At 42.5% G+C, this 18,953-nt stretch overlaps 1 protein-coding gene across 1 annotated transcript in view; it reads right to left on the bottom strand.

The window, feature by feature from the left end:
* Positions 1-18,953, bottom strand: part of LOC310648303 (uncharacterized protein) — a gene marked incomplete at its 3' end in the record, with an annotated part of 505,350 nt that overhangs the window by 13,274 nt on the left and 473,123 nt on the right. The window lies entirely within an intron of this gene.

The following is an 18,953-nucleotide window of genomic DNA, read 5'->3' on the forward strand; positions in this document are numbered from 1 at the left end:
TACAAATAGCTTAAGGGCAGAGGGTCAGGAATTGGTTCTTGTCTTATAACAAGATGAGCAACCTTTTAGCAGTCAAGAACTACAACAGGCAGCACAATGTCTTTAAGATATTAAAGATATTAAAGGGTCTTCTCAGGGTGCCGCTGGTAAAAGATTGCCGGCGGATAACACCCAGGGGGAGGGCCTTCTCTGTGGGTGCGCCTGCCCTCTGGAACCAGCTGCCTGTGGAGCTTAGGACTGCCCTGACCTTCGTTCATTCCGCCAGGACCTGAAGACCTGGCTCTTTGAGCTCTCCGGCCCAGGCTGAGAATTTTTAACTGGGGTTTTTATTTTTAGGGCTAATTTAATCTTTTTAAATTGTTTTTTAACTTTTGTATTTTGTATTGGTTTGGTTTTTAAATACCCTGTAAACCGCCCTGAGTCCTTCGGGAAAGGGCGGTATATAAATCTAATAAAATAAAAATAAATAAATATTACTGGAGAATACTAAAATGATTATCTTTTTTGCTATTAATTCCACATAAGATAAGATAGATAACCTTTATTGTCATTTTTTTTTTACTGTGGGCACGTTGGCACACATTAAAAATAAAATTTAGTTGCTTGCTGTTGTGATCCCGGTCCCGGAGGGTGCTTTATCTTCGCATGCTGACTCGGAGGATGATATGGAAGAGGAGGAAGCGATTTCAATGTCCCATCAATATTTAAAATATCTTTATATGTCCACGTTTTTTCAAAATCTAACAAGTTTACATGTGAAAAAGCTTCGATTGTTGATAACCACCCTGGAATTTTTACATATATTTTCATTTTGATTTTTCCCCATACAGTTATCAAAGCATTTCTAATACAGTGGCTTTGAAAATATCTATGAATTTTGTTTTTCCCATACCATAAAAACGCGTGCCATCCCAACTGTAAATCATGTCCCTCCAAGCATAACAACCTTTTGTTCCTAAGCATTATCCATTCTTTCACCCATGTCAATACTGATGCTTGGTAATACAAAGTCCACTCAGGTAAACCAAAACCCCCTTTTTCTTTAGTATCTTGCAAAGTTTTCTTTTTTATTCTAGCTTTTTTCCCCTGCCATATTAACTTTAAAACTAAAGAATCCAACTCTTTAAAAAAAAGTCCACCAAGTTTTATCGGGATTGTCTGGAACAAAAATGGAATCTTAGGCAATATATTCATCTTAATTGTAGCTATCCTTCCTAGTAAGGACAATTTCAAATTCTTCCACTTTTCCAGGTCTAACTTTATTTGTTTCAATAGTCTTATATAGTTGTCTTCTTTTAATGTTGAACATTTAGCTGATAAATATATACCCAAATATTTTACCTTTTTCACTATCTGTACCTCTATCACCTCTGATATTCGATTTTTTTGCTTATCCATAACATTTTTCACTATTATTTTAGTTTTTTCCTTATTAATTTTTAATCCCGCTACTTCACCATATTGTTCCAATTTCTTCCACAATTTTGGAATCATCTTCAAAGGATCTTCCAAAATGAATACCAAATCATCAGCAAATGCTTGTAATTTATGTTTCACCTTTTAACTCCAAACCTCAAATTTCTGTATCTTGTCTTATATTTCGATTTAAAACTTCCAAAGTAAAAATGAATAGCAGAGGAGACAGAGGACATCCTTGCCTTGTGCCTTTCCTTATTTCAAAGCTTTCAGTACAATCTCCATTCACAATTACTTTGGCAGTTTGTTTGCTATATATTGTTTTTACCATATTTACAAAGTTCTGTCCGAAATCCATTGCTTGTAATTGATAAATTAAAAACTGCCATGAAAGACAGTCAAATGCCTTTTGAGCATCTAAAAATACTAATCCCATTTGTTTCCCTGGATGTAATTCGTAGTATTCCAGTATATCTATTATCATTCTTAAATTGTTTTTAATTTGTCTCTTTGGTAAAAAGCCGATTTGGTCCGGATGTATAAATTCAACCAAATATTTCTTCAATCTCTCCGCCATTATTGAAGTAAAAATTTTATAATCCACATTAAGTAGTGAAATCGGTTTGTAATTCTTGATCTGGGTCAGATCTGAATCGTCTTTTGGTATTAAAGAAATATTTGCTTCGACCCATGTCATTGGCATTTTAGCTTCTATTAAAAGTCCCTTACAAACATCTTTCAACGGATCACTTAGTATCTCTTGCAAACTTTTATATAGTTCTGCCGGAAGTCCATCTGGGCCAGGAGCTTTACCATTTTTTTGTCTCTTTATAGCCTCTGTTATTTCCATCATTGTAACTCCTTCGTCTAACATATCCATTTAAATAATAACCTCTTCTATGTTTTCTGCTCTGTCCTCAGGAATATTTTGGAATCTCAAATAATACTCCGCATTTGCCATCTCCAAAATCTTAATTTCATTGTCTAACTTTTCATTTTCTTGCAATAGAATTTCTATCTTTTTGTCATTATCACCTGTTTTTTCTTCAATCTTATTTATCTTCTGTTGGTTTTGTAATATCATTTGATTTTGAGATTCCAATTTCCCCTTTATATCTATCATTTCTTCATTTAACTTCTCCAATGTTGCTTGTGTAATTTTATGGTTCCCTTGTGTCTCCAAGCGATGCTTCTCAACCGTCTCTTGATTCTTCAACATAAGATCCTGAATAAATTTTAATGAGGTCTGTGTTTCACTTTGAACTGTAGTCTTTTCCCTTTGCAACATAGCTTCAATGGATCCCTGTGTTGTAGGACTTGATTGGCCAACTGAGAGTGCAGAGGAAGTTTTTTTTCGTAAGTCTAGTAATATTAGATGAAGTCATTTTGAAGTTTACAGTCTGTAGCAAAAACAATGTCTCTTTAAACTTATTCAGATTCAACAAAAGTAGCTTAAAGTCTCAGTCTCTTTTTTTCCATTTTCTATTTATATTTATTTTAAATATTTACAGACACATACACACTAAGTATATACATTTCAAATTAAGAAAGAAAAGGAAAAGGACAAACAAACACTTAACAAACATGCATATAAACTAACTGGGGATTGAAATCCCCTGTGCAGTTATACATAATTACATCCCGGTAAATCTTAAATCTTATTTAACGTTGTCTATTTCGACTATTAAATATTATCATAAAGATTACTATGAAGTGTCATATTAACTATTCTAGGTTTGTTCTATTTTTTTAACCAATCATACCATCGTTCCCAGTTGGTGTAATACATAGATTCTTGTTTCTGTTTTAACATATAAGTTAGTTTATCCATTTCAGCACAATTCAGAATCTTATTAATTAACATTTGGTCCGTTGGAATATTTATATCCTTCCACCGTTGAGTGAAGGTTATTCTCGCTGCTGTTGTAACATGTACAAAGAGATACCAATCTTGTCTATTAATTAGTTTTGGCTTTATACCAAGTAGGTAAGAGTCTGGAAGCAGAGGGAAAATGACACCAGTTATTTGTTTTAACCAGTTTTGGACCTTCTCCCAATATTTCTTACTCTGAGGGCAAGTCCACCACTGGTGGAAAAAAGTACCCTTGACCAGTCTACATTTCCAGCATTTATCAGAGGCGTCTGGAAACATTTTGGCTATTCTAGCTGGCGGCAAATACCATCTATAAATCATTTTAAAATAGTTCTCTTTGAATGCCGAAGATAATGTTATTTTCATCGTTCTGGCCCATATTGTCTGCCATTCCTCTAGTTGGCTCGACCTCCCTATGTTTCTCCCCCAGGCTATCATTTTATCTTTCACGATCTCATCATCTATATATCTAGCTAGGAGGAGATTGTACATTCCAGAAATAAATTTTAGTCCGGGGCCTTGCAAACTTTTATCGAAGGGTTGACTAGTTTGGGAGATGCCATATTCCTGTTTATCCTTAGAAAACCTGGTTTGGATTTGAATGTATGACCACCAGTCTATATCTATACCTTGTATCTGTAATTGTTCTCTAGATTTCAGATTCCCTTCTTCATCCACCAGAATCTTGTAGGACCAGTTTCTTTTCAAGTTGTGAACAGTCGGCTGGGTTGTTATCTCCAATGGGACCACCCATTTGGGAATCTTAGTATACATTCGTTTTTTAACTTTTTGCCAAATTCTGATCAAAATTCTCCTGATGTAGTGGTTAGTAAAGTACTTGGATGGAGTTTTTTGATATGACCATAAAGTTGAGTGCCATCCTTGGTTAAGGTCAAAGCCTTCAATAGTTAATATGCGTTTCCTCGACAGGGATACCCAATCTTTAATCCAAAGGAGTGCAGAGGCTTGATAGTATAACTCCCAGTTTGGAAGTCCCAAGCCCCCCCTTGTTTTGTGCTCCTGGAGCATTTTTCCCTTTATTCGTGGTTTTTTACCCCGCCAAACAAATTTCCCTATTGCTTGATTCAATTTCCTAAAAAATTTGTTGTCTAAATTTACGGGGGCTGTTTGAAATAAAAAAATCCAACGTGGGAGGATATGTGCCTTGATTGCGGCAATTCTGCCCAAAAAAGATAATTGAATATTTTTCCACCTGTCAAGGTCTTGTAGTGTATTGGCAAATAATTTATTATAATTAAGTTCTTTAATATTGGAACATTTATTGGTTAATTCGATTCCCAAGTACTTTACTTTTTTAGCAAATTTTAACCCCATAATTCCTTCTATTTCTTTTTTCTTTACATCAGTTAAGTTTTTGGACAACATTTTGGTTCAATCTTATTTATCTTCTGTTGGTTTTGTAATATCATTTGATTTTGAGATTCCAATTTCCCCTTTATATCTATCATTTCTTCATTTAACTTCTCCAATGTTGCTTGTGTAATTTTATGGTTCCCTTGTGTCTCCAAGCGATGCTTCTCAACCGTCTCTTGATTCTTCAACATAAGATCCTGAATAAATTTTAATGAGGTCTGTGTTTCACTTTGAACTGTAGTCTTTTCCCTTTGCAACATAACTTCAATGGATCCCTGTGTTGTAGGACTTGATTGGCCAACTGAGAGTGCAGAGGAAGTTTTTTTCGTAAGTCTAGTAATATTAGATGAAGTCATTTTGAAGTTTACAGTCTGTAGCAAAAACAATGTCTCTTTAAACTTATTCAGATTCAACAAAAGTAGCTTAAAGTCTCAGTCTCATAACAAAGCAACTTTATCTTATTCCAGGTGTTCTTTCCAAGGTTACGCAATCAACAGAGGGAATTACAAAGCTTTCATTCTTCTTCTCTTTTTTCACCACTAGATGTTCTCCTTAGCTTATTTATCAATGTCCACTATTTTAAACGAAGAATCAATGTCCAATATTTTAAACAGAGAATCTCTTTTACCCCAAGTAATTACCCGCCGCTCATAAATCTTCTGGGGGTCTTTGCCTTCCAGCTCTTATCATCAGGGATTCAACATTAATAATCTTCTAAGAGAAGGAAATGAAATAATCTGCTCACCCAGATTCAACACGCTGTTAGAATTCCTCTGAATTGTGATTCTCTTCTTCCTTTTGGAGACGTCTGTGGCTGACAGTAGAAAACAGCCTTTTAACTTCATTTAGCAGAGGTTCTTACAGTTCGCTCTGATCGGGCGCCCCCTGATCTGAGCTCCTCAAGTGCCCCTCCTCCTTCATTGCCTCTCCAAGGCAACTTTCGACCCTTTAAGGGTCGTTAGACAAAGAAAAAATCAAGCTGGAAAGCCGAGCACTGACTTCTCCAGCTTGTCCCAACACTACCAAACAGGAAGTCCTCAGATGGCGGCACTCTTTTTCCCCGCGCTTATTATTCGCGGAAACTCAATCCTTCCGAGCGCAATTACACCATCTGGGGAAAAGAGTTGCTGGCCATCAAGGCCGCATTCAAGGCCTGGCGGCATCACCTCGAAGGGGCCCGACACCTGGTGGAGGTCCGGACGGACCATCGGAACCTGGAGCATTTAAAGACCGCCAGGAAGTTGAACCAGAGGCAGATCCGGTGGTCCCTGTTTTTCTCCCGGTTCAACTTCCGCGTGACCTATATTCCCAGTGGTCACAACCGGAGGGCGGATGCGTTGTCCAGGAAGCCCGAATACCTCCATACCGACGATCCACTTCCCCTGCGGACAGTACTGCCCGCGGGGTCCTTAGCCGCAGTCCAGGAGCTGGTGGATTTACGAGTTCAGGTAAGAGAGGCGCAGCGCCTGGATGATTGGTCGCAGCAAAGGAGAGCTGAGGTTGGTCCCGCGTCTCCGTGGACTTTGGAGGAGGGCTTGCTCAAGCATTGGGGGTGGTTGTACGTGCCCACAGGGCTGCTCCGAGCCCTCGTCATGACTCAGTGTCACGACAACCCTGTGGCGGGACACTTTGGATGTTTTAAGACCCTCCACCTAGTGATGCAGACTTTTTGGTGGCCTCGGGTACAGCACGACATGCACGCGTACATGACGTCCTGCGTGCCATGCCAACAAGCAAAGGCCGCGACGGGTGCACCTCCGGGCCTCCTCCAGCTGCTACCAACACCAGAGAGACCATGGGGAGCAATCTCTATGGACTTCCTGACGGATCTGCCACCGTCTGCTGGGTTCACCACCGTGCTGGTGGTGGTGGATATGCTGACGAAGATGGCACATTTTATTCCATGCCGCGGGCTGCCAATGGCCCGCACCACCGCCCGCTTGTTTCTCCAGCATATCTTCCGCCTCCACGGCTTGCCAGACAGGGTGGTTTCACACCGCAGTGTAGAATTTACGGCCCAATTCTGGAGGAGCCTGATGGCCGCGTTGGAGGTACAGGTGTGCCTGTCATCGGCGCACCATCCAGAGACCAACGGGGGAATGGAGAAGGTAATCAGCATCCTGGAGCAGTATCTGCGCTGCTTTGTGAACCAAGAACAGGATAACTGGGCCGATTACCTCTCCCTGGCGGAGTTTACTTTCAACAACTCCCAACACACATCCACCCAGATGACCCTGTTCTACGCCAACGTGGGGTACCATCCGCAGCTCTTCCCCCTGGCCCCATCGGATTCTTCTGCTCCCGAGACCCAGGATTTCCCGTCAGACTTACAGGCAGTTCAGCAGTTGGTACGTAGGCAGCTAATCCGGGTCAAGGAGGATTACAAATGCTATTTCTTCTGTTCTCCATCTGAGCTTGGAGCACTTAGAGGAAAGATATACTCATGTGCGTCTGCTGTTTGTTGACTTCAGTTTGGCATTTAATACAAAAATTCCCCAGCATCTACAGGTGAAACTCAAAAAATTAGAATATTGTGCAAAAGTTCATTTATTTCAGTAATGCAACTTAAAAGGGGAAATTAATATATGAGATAGACTCATTACATGCAAAGCAAGATAGTTCAAGCCGTGATTTGTCATAATTGTGATGATTATGGTGTACAGCTCATGAAAACCCCAAATCCACAATCTCAGAAAATTAGAATATTACATGCAATCAATAAAACAAGGAGTGTACATAGAACAATATCAGACCTCTGAAAAGTATAAGCATGCATATGTACTCAGTACTTGGTTTGGGCCCCTTTTGCAGCAATTACTGCCTCAATGTGGCGTGGCATGGAAGCTATCAGCCTGTGGCACTGCTGAGGTGTTATGGAAGACCAGGATGCTTCAATAGCAGCCTTCAGCTCTTCTGCATTGTTCGGTCTCATGTCTCTCATCTTTCTCTTGGCAATGCCCCATAGATTCTCTATGGGGTTCAGGTCAGGCGAATTTGCTGGCCAATCAAGCACAGTAATTCCACGGTCATTGAACCAGGTTTTGGTGCTTTTGGCAATGTGGGCAGGTGCCAAGTCCTGCTGGAAAATGAAGTCAGCATCCCCATAAAGCTCGTCTGCGGAAGGAAGCATGAAGTGCTCCAAAATCTCCTGGTAGACGGCTGTGTTGACCCTGGACTTAATGAAGCACAGTGGACTAACACCAGCAGATGACATGGCTCCCCAAATCAACACAGACTGTGGAAACTTCACACTGGACTTCAAGCATCTTGCAGTGTGTGCCTCTCCATTCTTCCTCCAGACTCTGGGTCCTTGGTTTCCAAATGAGATGCAAAAGTTGCTCTCATCAGAAAAGAGGACTTTGGACCACTGAGCAACAGACCAGGTCTGTTTTTCTTTAGCCCAGGTAAGACGCTTCTGTCGTTGTTTGTTGTTCAGGAGCGGCTTGACAAGAGGAATATGACATTTCAAGCACATGTCCAGGATCCGTCTGTGTGTGGTGGCTCTTGATGCACTGACTCCAGCCTTAGTCCACTCCTTGTGAAAGACCCCAACACTTTTGAATGGCCTTTTCCTGACAATCCTCTCCAGGCTGCGGTCATCCCTGCTGCTTGTGCACCTTTTTCTTCCACACTTTTCCTTTCCACATAACTTTCTATTAATGTGCTTTGATACAGCACTTTGGGAACTTCCAACTTCTTTTGCAATTACCTTTTGAGGCTTTCTCTCCTTATGGAGGGTGTCAATGATGGTTTTCTGCATAACTGTCAGGTCAGCAGTCTTCCCCATGATTGTGATTCGTACTGAACCAGACTGAGAGACCATTTAAAGGCTCAGGAACCCTTTGCAGGTGTTATGGCTTAATTAGCTGATTAGAGTGGGACACTTTGAGCCTAGAACATTGCACCTTTTCACAATATTCTAATTTTCTTTATTTAAAAAGTTTTACAATACATTTTGACTTTAATCCCCCCTCCCCCACCCCTATCCCTCTCCCCCACTCCCTCCCCCCCCCCGACTTCCCAGAGCTAAATACAGGGCATAAAATCAAAAAACAAACATAAACACCCCTATATTATCAACAATAAACTATAAATTCTATCTCTCTCTAGCTCATATAAAATGAATACAAACAATATTAATATTACAAATAAAGTAGAGAAGAAAAAGAGGAAAACAAAAAAAGATCTTTACTCAAAATAAATTTTCTTAATCCCAGTCCTTATTCATATTAATTTCAAAAAAAAAAGGGAAAAGAAAAAAAAACTTTCACCTGCTATTTGCATTCTCCCACCTTTCTCTAATTTCCAAACAAATTCTCAGTTACGCACCAAAAGCGCTTATCTCTGTTAATCTTAATAATCTCCAACCAAACTAAACTATAATCTAAAATAGTTCTTGCGTGTATCACGCCAAATGTCTCACAGTTCCAAATCATCCTTAAGTTCAAATAAAAGTTCAAATAAAAAGAGTATATATATAAAAAAAATTTTTTAAGCAATCTCTAAGACAACTTGTTATTAATTAGGTGCTTACATACCCACTCTTAGTTCAACACATACTTTAAGTCCGTAACCCTAATATACTTTTCTAGCAAGCAAATAACATCAATCTTAAATTGTATAAAATATTAAAAAAAAGAAAAAAAAACTTTCTTTCTCCTCTATAATAATTTTACTCCATTGACATTCTAATCTAAAAATTTAATCAGCAATCTTAACGCCCCAAAACTTTTGGAGCACCTCTGTCATGACCCCCAAAACTTCTTTAGACCGCTCTCCTCCTACATCTTCATTGTAAGCACACTTTGAAGATTCCATAACTTTCCGCTGGTCTTGCTCTTGCTCTCGTCTCGCTCTTCTTAGGGCGGCACGCGTCATCTTCTGGCCTCCTGCAGCAACCGATGAGACTGTAGCTTGATCCCCTCCACCACCATTGTCCTCTGTCTGTCTGTCTGCAACATCTTGAAACTTTCCCACACCGTGTCCTTTTGCAACTTCCAAAAATGATAGGGGGGTTGCTTTTAACACATTACTATAAAAATCACGTGCCTGAGCCACAGTAACCAAACGATGTCTTTTACCTTCGTGCGTTGTCACCAACCCAACTGGAATCTCCCATCTGAACTTAATATCACGTTTCTTAAGTTCCTGTACTAGAAATGCGAAATCTTTCCTTCTCCTTAGGATCTTCGGAGGAATCTCTTTTAAAACCAAAACTTCTTGCTCAGCCACTACCAAATTAGTATCATAAGCAGCTTGAATGACTTCATCTCTAATTACTCTCTTTGTAAAATAGACCACCACATCTCTGGGTAACTTCCTCTGTCTTGCAATCCATGAATTTAAACGAAAAACTTTGTCCATATTTCCCTCAATTTCAGATGCTGACTGGCCCAGTACCCCTTCCAGAGCCTCAGAAATCAGCTGCTTTAAATCTTCTTTACCATTCTCCTTTAAACCCCTAATTCTAATAGCATTCTGCATCTGATTATACTGAACAAGGCTCAATTCTTCATCCATTTTATCCCTTATATTTTCATTTTCTAATACCTTTGCTTCTAATATAGAGTTCTTTTGACTGGGATCCTCCACTTTTATATCCAGCTGTAGCACACATTCAGCTACGGATACAACCTTAGACAAGATGTCCACCCTCATTGCTCTCAGCTTCTCTTCCATCTTCTTCTCCAATTTCTCCATTTTCTCCTCCATTTTCTCCTCCAATTTCTCCTCCAGCTTTTTCAACTTTTCATCCATCATATCAGACATCAGTTGTGCGTGCTTTCCAAGAGCGTCTTGTAAATCCTTAAGCGTCAATACCGGAGGAGATGCAGGAGGAAGCAAAGCTTGCAGTGAGGTCTCTTGCACCAGGGAAGACCCCGCATTCCGAAGAGCTTTAGAAGTTTTAGCCGCCATCTTCCCCCACTTTCACTTATTACGCACTTTCACTTTAAAGCTATAAAATCCATTGAGCTAGAGAGTAAAAATAAAGAGTCCACTTCACCTTGACCTCCTGTACCGCTCTGCCTGCATCTTGATAATCAAAAGTATTTCCTTTTGGCAGGGGTGGTTGCTAACGCCTGGCTCTGCTCCAAGAATCCCAGAGCAGAGGCGCTGCGCAGCTCGGAGCAACCCAGGCTTCGGGGGGGCTCATCCTTCAGCCGCCCAAGCTCTCAGCTCAGGCGGCCCCAGAGAGCTCAACCCCTACCTGGGGCCTCACCCCCTCCTCTTCTCCCGAGGAGGGGGCTTCAAATCCATCTAAACAGCTGATAGACGCTGTTTACGATGGAAAAACACAGCTGCGGAGCGGGCAGCCCGAAAACGGCTGTCTTTCGACGTCGCGTTGCCACCGGAAGTCAATATTCTAATTTTCTGAGATTGTGGATTTGGGGTTTTCATGAGCTGTAGGCCATAATCATCACAATTATGACAAATCACGGCTTGAATTATCTTGCTTTGCATGTAATGAGTCTATCTCATATGTATTAGTTTCCCTTTTTAAGTTGCATTACTGAAATAAATGAACTTTTGCACGATATTCTAATTTTTCGAGTTTCACCTGTAGATGTTAGACCTCCGTGTTTGCCACATTTCTTCTTTCAGTCACACCACCTCCTCTTCTTCCAAAGATGGTCAGCACTGGAGGGAAACTTCCCAGCTGCAATGGCTGCCACCCCACTCTGCCTCTGCCACCTGAAGTGCTGCTTTCACTGCCCAAAATGCTGAGCACAACGCTGACTCCACCTCCAGTAATTCCCTTTCTTCCTCCCCGCTCCTCCAGACATTGCAGCCAATCTCTCATCCTGTGTGAACCGCCGGCACCTCTGCTGTTGACTCCTTCCACCGAAGCAATCCGAGGCCATGCAGACTCTCCAGAACAGTTCTCTCAACAGTTCCTCTCTTGCTGAATATCTCCATATCCAAAATCCACATTTGTTTATCAAAAGCTTAACACACCAAATTGCCTTTGTTACCCACTCATTACAGGTAGTCCTCAACTTACAACCACAATTGAGCCCAAAATTTCTGTTGCTAAGCAAGAGAGTTGTTAAGTGAATTTTGTCTCATTTTACAACTTTTCTTGCCACAGTTGTTAAGTGAATCACTGCAGTTGTTTAGTAACATGGTTAAGTGAATCTGGCTTCCCCATTGACTTTGCTTGTCCGAAGGTCACAAAAGATGATCACATGACCCCAGGACACTGCAACCATCATAAATACATGCCAATTGCCAAGTCAAATTTTGATCATGTGACCATGGGGACACTGCAAAGGTCATAAGTGTGAAAAATCGTCATAACTCACTTTTTCAGTGCCACTGTAACTTTGAACAGTCACTAAACAAATGGTTGTAAGTCGAGGACTACCCATACTCACTATTCATCAGGAAAATATTCTATGCTGTTTAGCAGTTCCTTACCAAATTTCAGCACATAGTCTTAGGCAGTTCCAGGGGGGGCACAAAACCCAGAATCAAGAGCTATAAGTAGTCAACCCCCTGTTCCATAAACACTGGGTTCTCTCCTTACAGTAGTTCTTTTCAACCTTCCCCTACACTTGATGAATTGCTGCAATATAGGATATGACCCACAAGATGGAAACAAAGAGCCAGTTCATTCCTACACTATACTGTGGGATGTAATCAACTTCCCCTCTTTCACCCATAGAGCTGCCTTTCCTAGCCAGACTATGGAACATAAATCACTGCGTCCAAAACTTTGGGATGAAGGTTGGTCGAAGGTTGGATTTGTAACTGGCTGACAAACCGTACTCAATGAGTAGTCCTTAATGGTACTACATCTACATGGAGGTACCACAAGGTTCCATCTTAGGCTCAGTACTCTTCAACATCTTCATAAATGACTTAGGTGAGGGAATAGAAGGGGAACTCATCAAATTTGCAGATGACACTAAGCTGGCAGGAACAGCCAACACCCCAGAAGACAAGCTCAGGATCCAAAAAGATCTTGACAGACTTGAACAATGGGCCCTGTCCAACAACATGGATTTTAATGTGGAGAAAAGCAAGGTTTTACACCTAGGCAAGAAAAACCAAAGGTACGAGTACAGTACATATTAGGTGAAACCTGGCTTAAAAACAGTAACTGTGAGAAGTACCTTGGAGTCCTAGTGGATGATCACTTAAACATGAATCAGCAGTGTGCAGCAGCAGCCAAAAAAGATAATACAATCCTTGTGTCATGGTTCCAACAGATGAAACTCTTCAAAGAACTTCGAGGCATTGTTTACCTTAAAGAATTTTTATTCAAGTAGCATGGCATTGGCACGTACATGGTCGAAGCCAAAATCTGAATTCTCCTCCCCTAAACACATAGTATCAAAGCACAATGCCCTCCTCTAATTAACAGTCATAAATCACATTCTCCAATTAGCTTGAAATGCACACCTTCCCTCCAGTTCTCCAACCCATTTCTTATCATCTCTTATTTCAAACAACCTTGAAAAACATTCTACTACGATGTTGTTATATCAAACTAATTCCTATACATATTCTTCATCCTACCCCCCAGCATCATCTAATTCTAACTGTAAAAGTAACACACAAGTTAAGGGGAAAATGGCTGCATCTTCATATATTGTCAAAGCAAGAACATCTGATGTTAGCAGCGTTGACATCCGCGCCCCCCCCTTACAAAAAGGATACTGTAATGTAAACAAAAGCATATGTTAGGGACTATCTCTCGGTTGGTTGGGGTGTTTCTCATAAAACCTTTTGATGCGTCTGTAGGCTTTCACATCTCTAGATTTCACCCAAGTGGCTTCAGACAATGAGTATCCCTTCCATTGTACTAGGTACTGCAATTTCCCTTTAAAAATTCTACAGTCAAGAATACGTTTCACTTCATAGTGAGTCTGTCCTGCCACTATAAGGCGCCCGGGTGCCTTCTTAGGGGGAGGTCTTAAAGTGGAGCCCCGAAAAGGTTTCAACAAGCTGTCAGTGGAAGACAGGGTGAACTCTCCCTAAAAGCCTAGGGAGTTTCAATTCTACTATGACCGGGTTGATGATCCTTATGATGGGGAAAGGCCCCAAGAATATTGGTCCTAATTTCTTACTGGGAAATTTGAGGTGTGAATATTTAGTTGACAGATAAACCTTTCCCCCAACTTGGAATGTTCTTTGCGGAGCCATCTTTTTATCAGCCTGCTTTTTATAGGTCTCAGAAGTCTTTTTTAAAGCAGTTTTCGTTTTTCTCCAAACTCCTTCCCACCCCCTCACCCATTGATCAAGTGTCTGGGAAGCGGAGGGCAACTGAGGATATTCAGGTATTGGGCTGAACTCTTTTCCTGTGGCTACTCTGAAAGGTGTGTAACCGATGCTGCTGTGAACAGAATTATTGTAAGCCACCTCTGCGAAAGGGAGGAGGTCAATCCAGTTTGTCTGTTGGTATGAAACATAACATCTGAGATATTGCTCCACCACCTTGTCAGTGGATTCCGCAGCCCCATTGGTAGATGGATGAAAAGCAGATCATAAGCCTTGAGCTGATCCAATTAATTTAAGAAAGCTCCTCCAAAACATCACTGTGAACTGCACCCCCCTGTCCGAAATTATTCACTTAGGGGCACCATGCAGTCAGTAGATATGTTTCAGGAACAATTTAGTCAGACGTTGGGCAGATGGGACTCCTTTGCAGGCGATGAAATGAGCCTGCTTCGAAAACAGGTCTATCACAGTCCAGATGACAGTATTTCCTCTACTTTCAGGTAGGTCTACAATAAAGTCCATAGCTATTTCTTTCCATGGTTGAGAAGGGTCTGCCACCGGCTGCAGTAACACATGGGTTTTCCTTGGAATTCTTTTCATGGTGGCACATACAGTAGAACTCCTGAAATAGTATTCCACATCCCGTTTTAGCCCCGGCCACCAAAATTGCCGGCAGATAAGTTTTTAAATATCCAAAGTGTCTAGCCCAGGGATGGCGAACCTATGGCACGTGTGCCACAGGCGGCATGCGGAGCCGTCCCTGCTGGCACACGAGCCATTTTGGGCTTCAGTTGCTTCCTTTGTCCTCTTCGCACATGCCCAGTGTTTTGCGCACTCTGAGCATGCGCAGATTTTGTGCTCTCTGTGCATGCACAGCTTTTGTGCTCTGCGCAAGTGCAGAGAGCTGCGTATGTGCAGTCTGGAATAGGCGAGAGGATAAAAGCAGCAAATTGCGGAGGACGCAGCATTTGCGGCAGAAAGCGAGGGAGAGAGAGGACCAGTGGACAGTGAAAGAGCAAGCAAGCAACCAACCAACCAACCAATTAAGCGAGTAAGCGAGCCGACAGTGGTAAGTTGCAGCAGCGAGGGCAGAGTGGTAGTGGTGGGGGGGCAAAATGTTAATGGCGGTCGGGGGCGGGGGCGGCTGTCTTGGCTAGTGTCCCACACAAGAGGTCCCCCTCCCCTGCTGGGACCCTGCTTACCTGGGTGCTGCCTAACTTGCACTGGAAGCAGCGGCCTCTGGGGAGGTACTCCATCTCCCTCTGCCTTGGTGGTTGCGCACGGAGCTAGCCAGGAGCAGGAGTCCACCGGCAGCTTCCACCTGTCAGGCTGACCAGGCGGCGCACGTGGTTTCCTGGTGTGCTGCGTGTGGCGGGGTGTGAGGAAGCAGTGCCTACCAGCAGCACAAAGATGGTGGCGACGGCAAACATGGAGGTGATGGCAAACATGGAGGCAGCGGGGAGGGCAAAGATAGTGGTGTTAGGGGTGACTGTGACGAAACGCGTCCTCGCAACCGGCCCTGGCCACAGGAGCATCCTTTGTTGCTTTGCTTTTTCTTATTCGATCCGAGCGTGGCTTGGCAAACCAGAGGATTTGCAGCTCCCCGCAGGATCTTAGGGACGGGATGGGACAGGACCCGATGTGCCCTGCCTGGCAGCGAGCCTGGCAGCCTCTGTCTCGTTTCTCTGTACTGCGCGCTTAAAGCAAGGAAAGGAGAGAGAGAGAGTGACAAGTGATTTATTGGAAGTTTTATTAATCACCCAGAGGAGTCCCGAGCTGGGATCTTGATTAGCATAGCGTCCACCCCCTTGTTTATGTTGTTGCAGAGCACACATGGGTGGAGAGGAAGAGTCCAAAGCGAGAAAGCGAGCGAGGGGGGGAGGGACAGGGGTGGCGGCAGCGTCCAACCCACACAAGCTAGGCACCACCTGTGTGCCATGGGGTAGGACGGCAAGCTGCTGATGTCATTGCCTGACGACCAGGGAATCCCCCGATCCCAGGGAACCCCCCTGAGCTGACTGCCAAACAGTTGAGGCTCCTGGCACCGTGCTACCTTTCTCTCTTGGCGCCAAACAGCTGGGGCTCCCGGCGGCGTACTGACTGCTCTCTCTCCGGCCGCTGAACAGCTGAGGCTCCCAGCTGCATGCTGAACTGTTGGCAACGACGCCGACGGGCCAGAGAGCCCCTGGGTCCTACTTGCTGATCAGATGGAGCCCTGTTGGCCACATACCTTCGGGGCAGCGCTCAGGGAAGCGGAGGGAGTGGTCCAGGCCAATAGACAGGACCTGGATGGCCAGCTGGAGGAGGGAGGCGGAGGCCAGCGATGCTGGTTTTAGGGACGGGCCCGGATGCTGGCTGGTTGGAAGGGGGGTGGAGCTAAGGGGATTGCCTGTATGTAAGGCGCTGGGAGCAAGTCACTCCCATTGCTGACTTTATTTGCTGTTATTTGCCGTCAATAAACATTGGTCAGAACGTTCCTGCCTAGCCAGCTACCTTGTTGACCATCATTTGTCATCTGTGGGACCAGGGCTGGTAAGGTAATTCTTGTAAATAGAATTAAATTTATAATTTTACTATTTCTGCTGGGTTGAGCATTCTTGTTCTCCATTTAAGAGTTCAAGCCAATCATTTTTCTGTTAAAACTGGTTTAATTCTTCCATTTCTTTCCTTTTGTTCCCTTAAAACTAGTTTGATTCTTCCATTTATAATTTAAAGTGGTTTGATTGCATTTATTTCCATTTATCCTCTTAAAACTGGTTTAATTCTTCCATTTATTTATTTCTGATCCAGGAAACCTAACTTCCATGCCATTTCTCACTCTTCTTATTCCTTTCTGCTTTGCTTTTTATTCCCTCTCTTTTATATATTTTCTTTCATCTTCACTGAAAGAAAATCCCTCCAGGTCCCCACTATAAAGTTCAAATGAAAGCAGCCTGTTTTTATTTATTATTTACTAACTCTGTATAATGGTGGAGTGGGGGGCTGCCTTGCCTCAGCTTGCTGCCAAGCTTTTTTGGGTGGTGGCAATGGGGGTGGGGGCGCCTGGTGTCTGAAGCTGCCTCAGCTGGCCACTGGGTTCAGCAGGCCCCAACGAGGCAGCATTCGCACTCACCACTCACCGGCTGTCCAGCCCCGTGGGGCAGTGGCAATAGTGTGTGTGTGGAGGGCAGCCTGGTGTCTGAAGCTGCTTCAGCTGGCCGCTGGGCTCAGCAGGCCCCAACGAGGCAGCATTCACACTCACCGGCTGCCCAGCCTCGGGGCAGCAGCGAGGGGTGGGCGTGCATGCAGCAGTGTGTAAATAGATAGATTTGTATTGGTTGCTTCATATTTTTTTTTAATTTTGTGGTTTTTTTAGACTCCAAGTCTTGTATACCCACCCAAAAATGATGACAGCCAGCTTCTGGTTCATGTGTGCGGTGCTTCCGGATGCGCAGTGACAGTCTGCTTCCTGCCGTCCATTTCTTTCTCCTTTGGAGGACCCTGAGAAGGGTCAAAAATCGCCCTGGAGAGGCGATTACCAAAAGGAGGACTTTCCTGCGATCGCGGAAGGATGGCAACCCTCCGCTGGAATCCGGGATCATCTCCTTTGGCCCGAAGAAGAAGAGACCGGCCATAAATATGGCCGATCACTAAGCCGCTCCCTGCCGAAAGCCAAAAGTACTACCTAGTACTAAGAAGCAATCTGGAGGACCTGGGTGAGCTTTTACCTTTCCTTTTTCCTTAATCATCTTCCTGTGGGACTTTCCTGAAAATCTCCTTCCCCTTGTTTTGAGAAAACGGCGAATATCTACTTTGGGAACAAATCTTAAAGCCTCAAACTTACAAAAGAAATTCAATTAATTCAGCAAAGAATTTAAGCAATTTCATATGTATCTACTAAAAAGCGTCTTTTTCTTACTGGGGATTCACTATCCCATTTTCTCTCTAAATTGTGAATTAATTTTCCAAAAGTTCTATATTAATTTGGAAAAAGAAAAAGAAAAAAACCCTCTTACATTGCATGTTATATGTTATTGATGACATCTTGTAGCGTAACCTGGTACAGCAAGTAAATGTCCTTTTTCTGTTGTGAGAGCTGACTGAATAACAAAGCTGTCGATGATAAGTGTGGGAACACCTGGCACTGATTACAACGCTTCAGGAGGTGGAAAATCTTTGACTATCATTAAAACAGCCTCCATGGAAGATTTAACTGCAAACAACAACGAAATGGATGAATACATCCCGCCACTTGATTATAAACTGATACTGGACACGATCTTGGCAATGACAGAGCAAATTAAAGCCAAACTGCAAGAAAAATCTGACAACTTAAAGCCACCAAATCAAACTCTGAATTTAAATGAGGAAAAGATAACCCAAAACCAAATAGAAGAAGTGGAAACGAACATCAAAATCAGAGATTTTAAAGAACAACAAAAGCAACCTACAGAAAACCTTAAAGTCCAAACTTTAATGGTAACTACAAAACTTACAAGCCAAAAAACAACAGCACCTGAACAAAGCAACATCAAGAGTGAAGATACTAAAGGCCTCCAAATATACTATATTGAGAATTCAATTAATCCCATGACAACCATAATACCAGCTACTACTTTCTACCTAACCCAGATAGAATTGGAAGTTCAAAAAGACTTGACTGATTTAATGACAACTATATTATATCAACCACCAAAAATCGAACTATCAAAGCAAAAATACAATGGTTACAAAGGGGACATCTTCCTTGCAAAACTGACATTTGGATATGCTCTTTGGATTCAAATAAGGGGTATAGGAAGAAAGGAAGATACATTTGAGAATTTAAAGATACCAAGAGCGAAGTATGATTGGCACAAAAGGAAGCCAAGAGTTAGATTTAAAAAACTGAACTTGTTTCTCTTTTGGGATTCCTAAAGATAGACTATAAAAATATCTTTCTATGGATCAAGGGGAATCTCAAAAAAAATAGCACCGATTTTATATTTAGCTTTTAGGTCTGTAAAGGAAATATAACTCCGAATCATGTTATAGAATTTGGAATGACATATCAAAAGATAGTATGTTAATAATTGATGTACGGTTA

This window comes from Vipera ursinii (genome assembly GCF_947247035.1).
Source record: "Vipera ursinii genome assembly, chromosome: W".
Lineage (NCBI taxonomy): Eukaryota > Metazoa > Chordata > Lepidosauria > Squamata > Viperidae > Vipera > Vipera ursinii.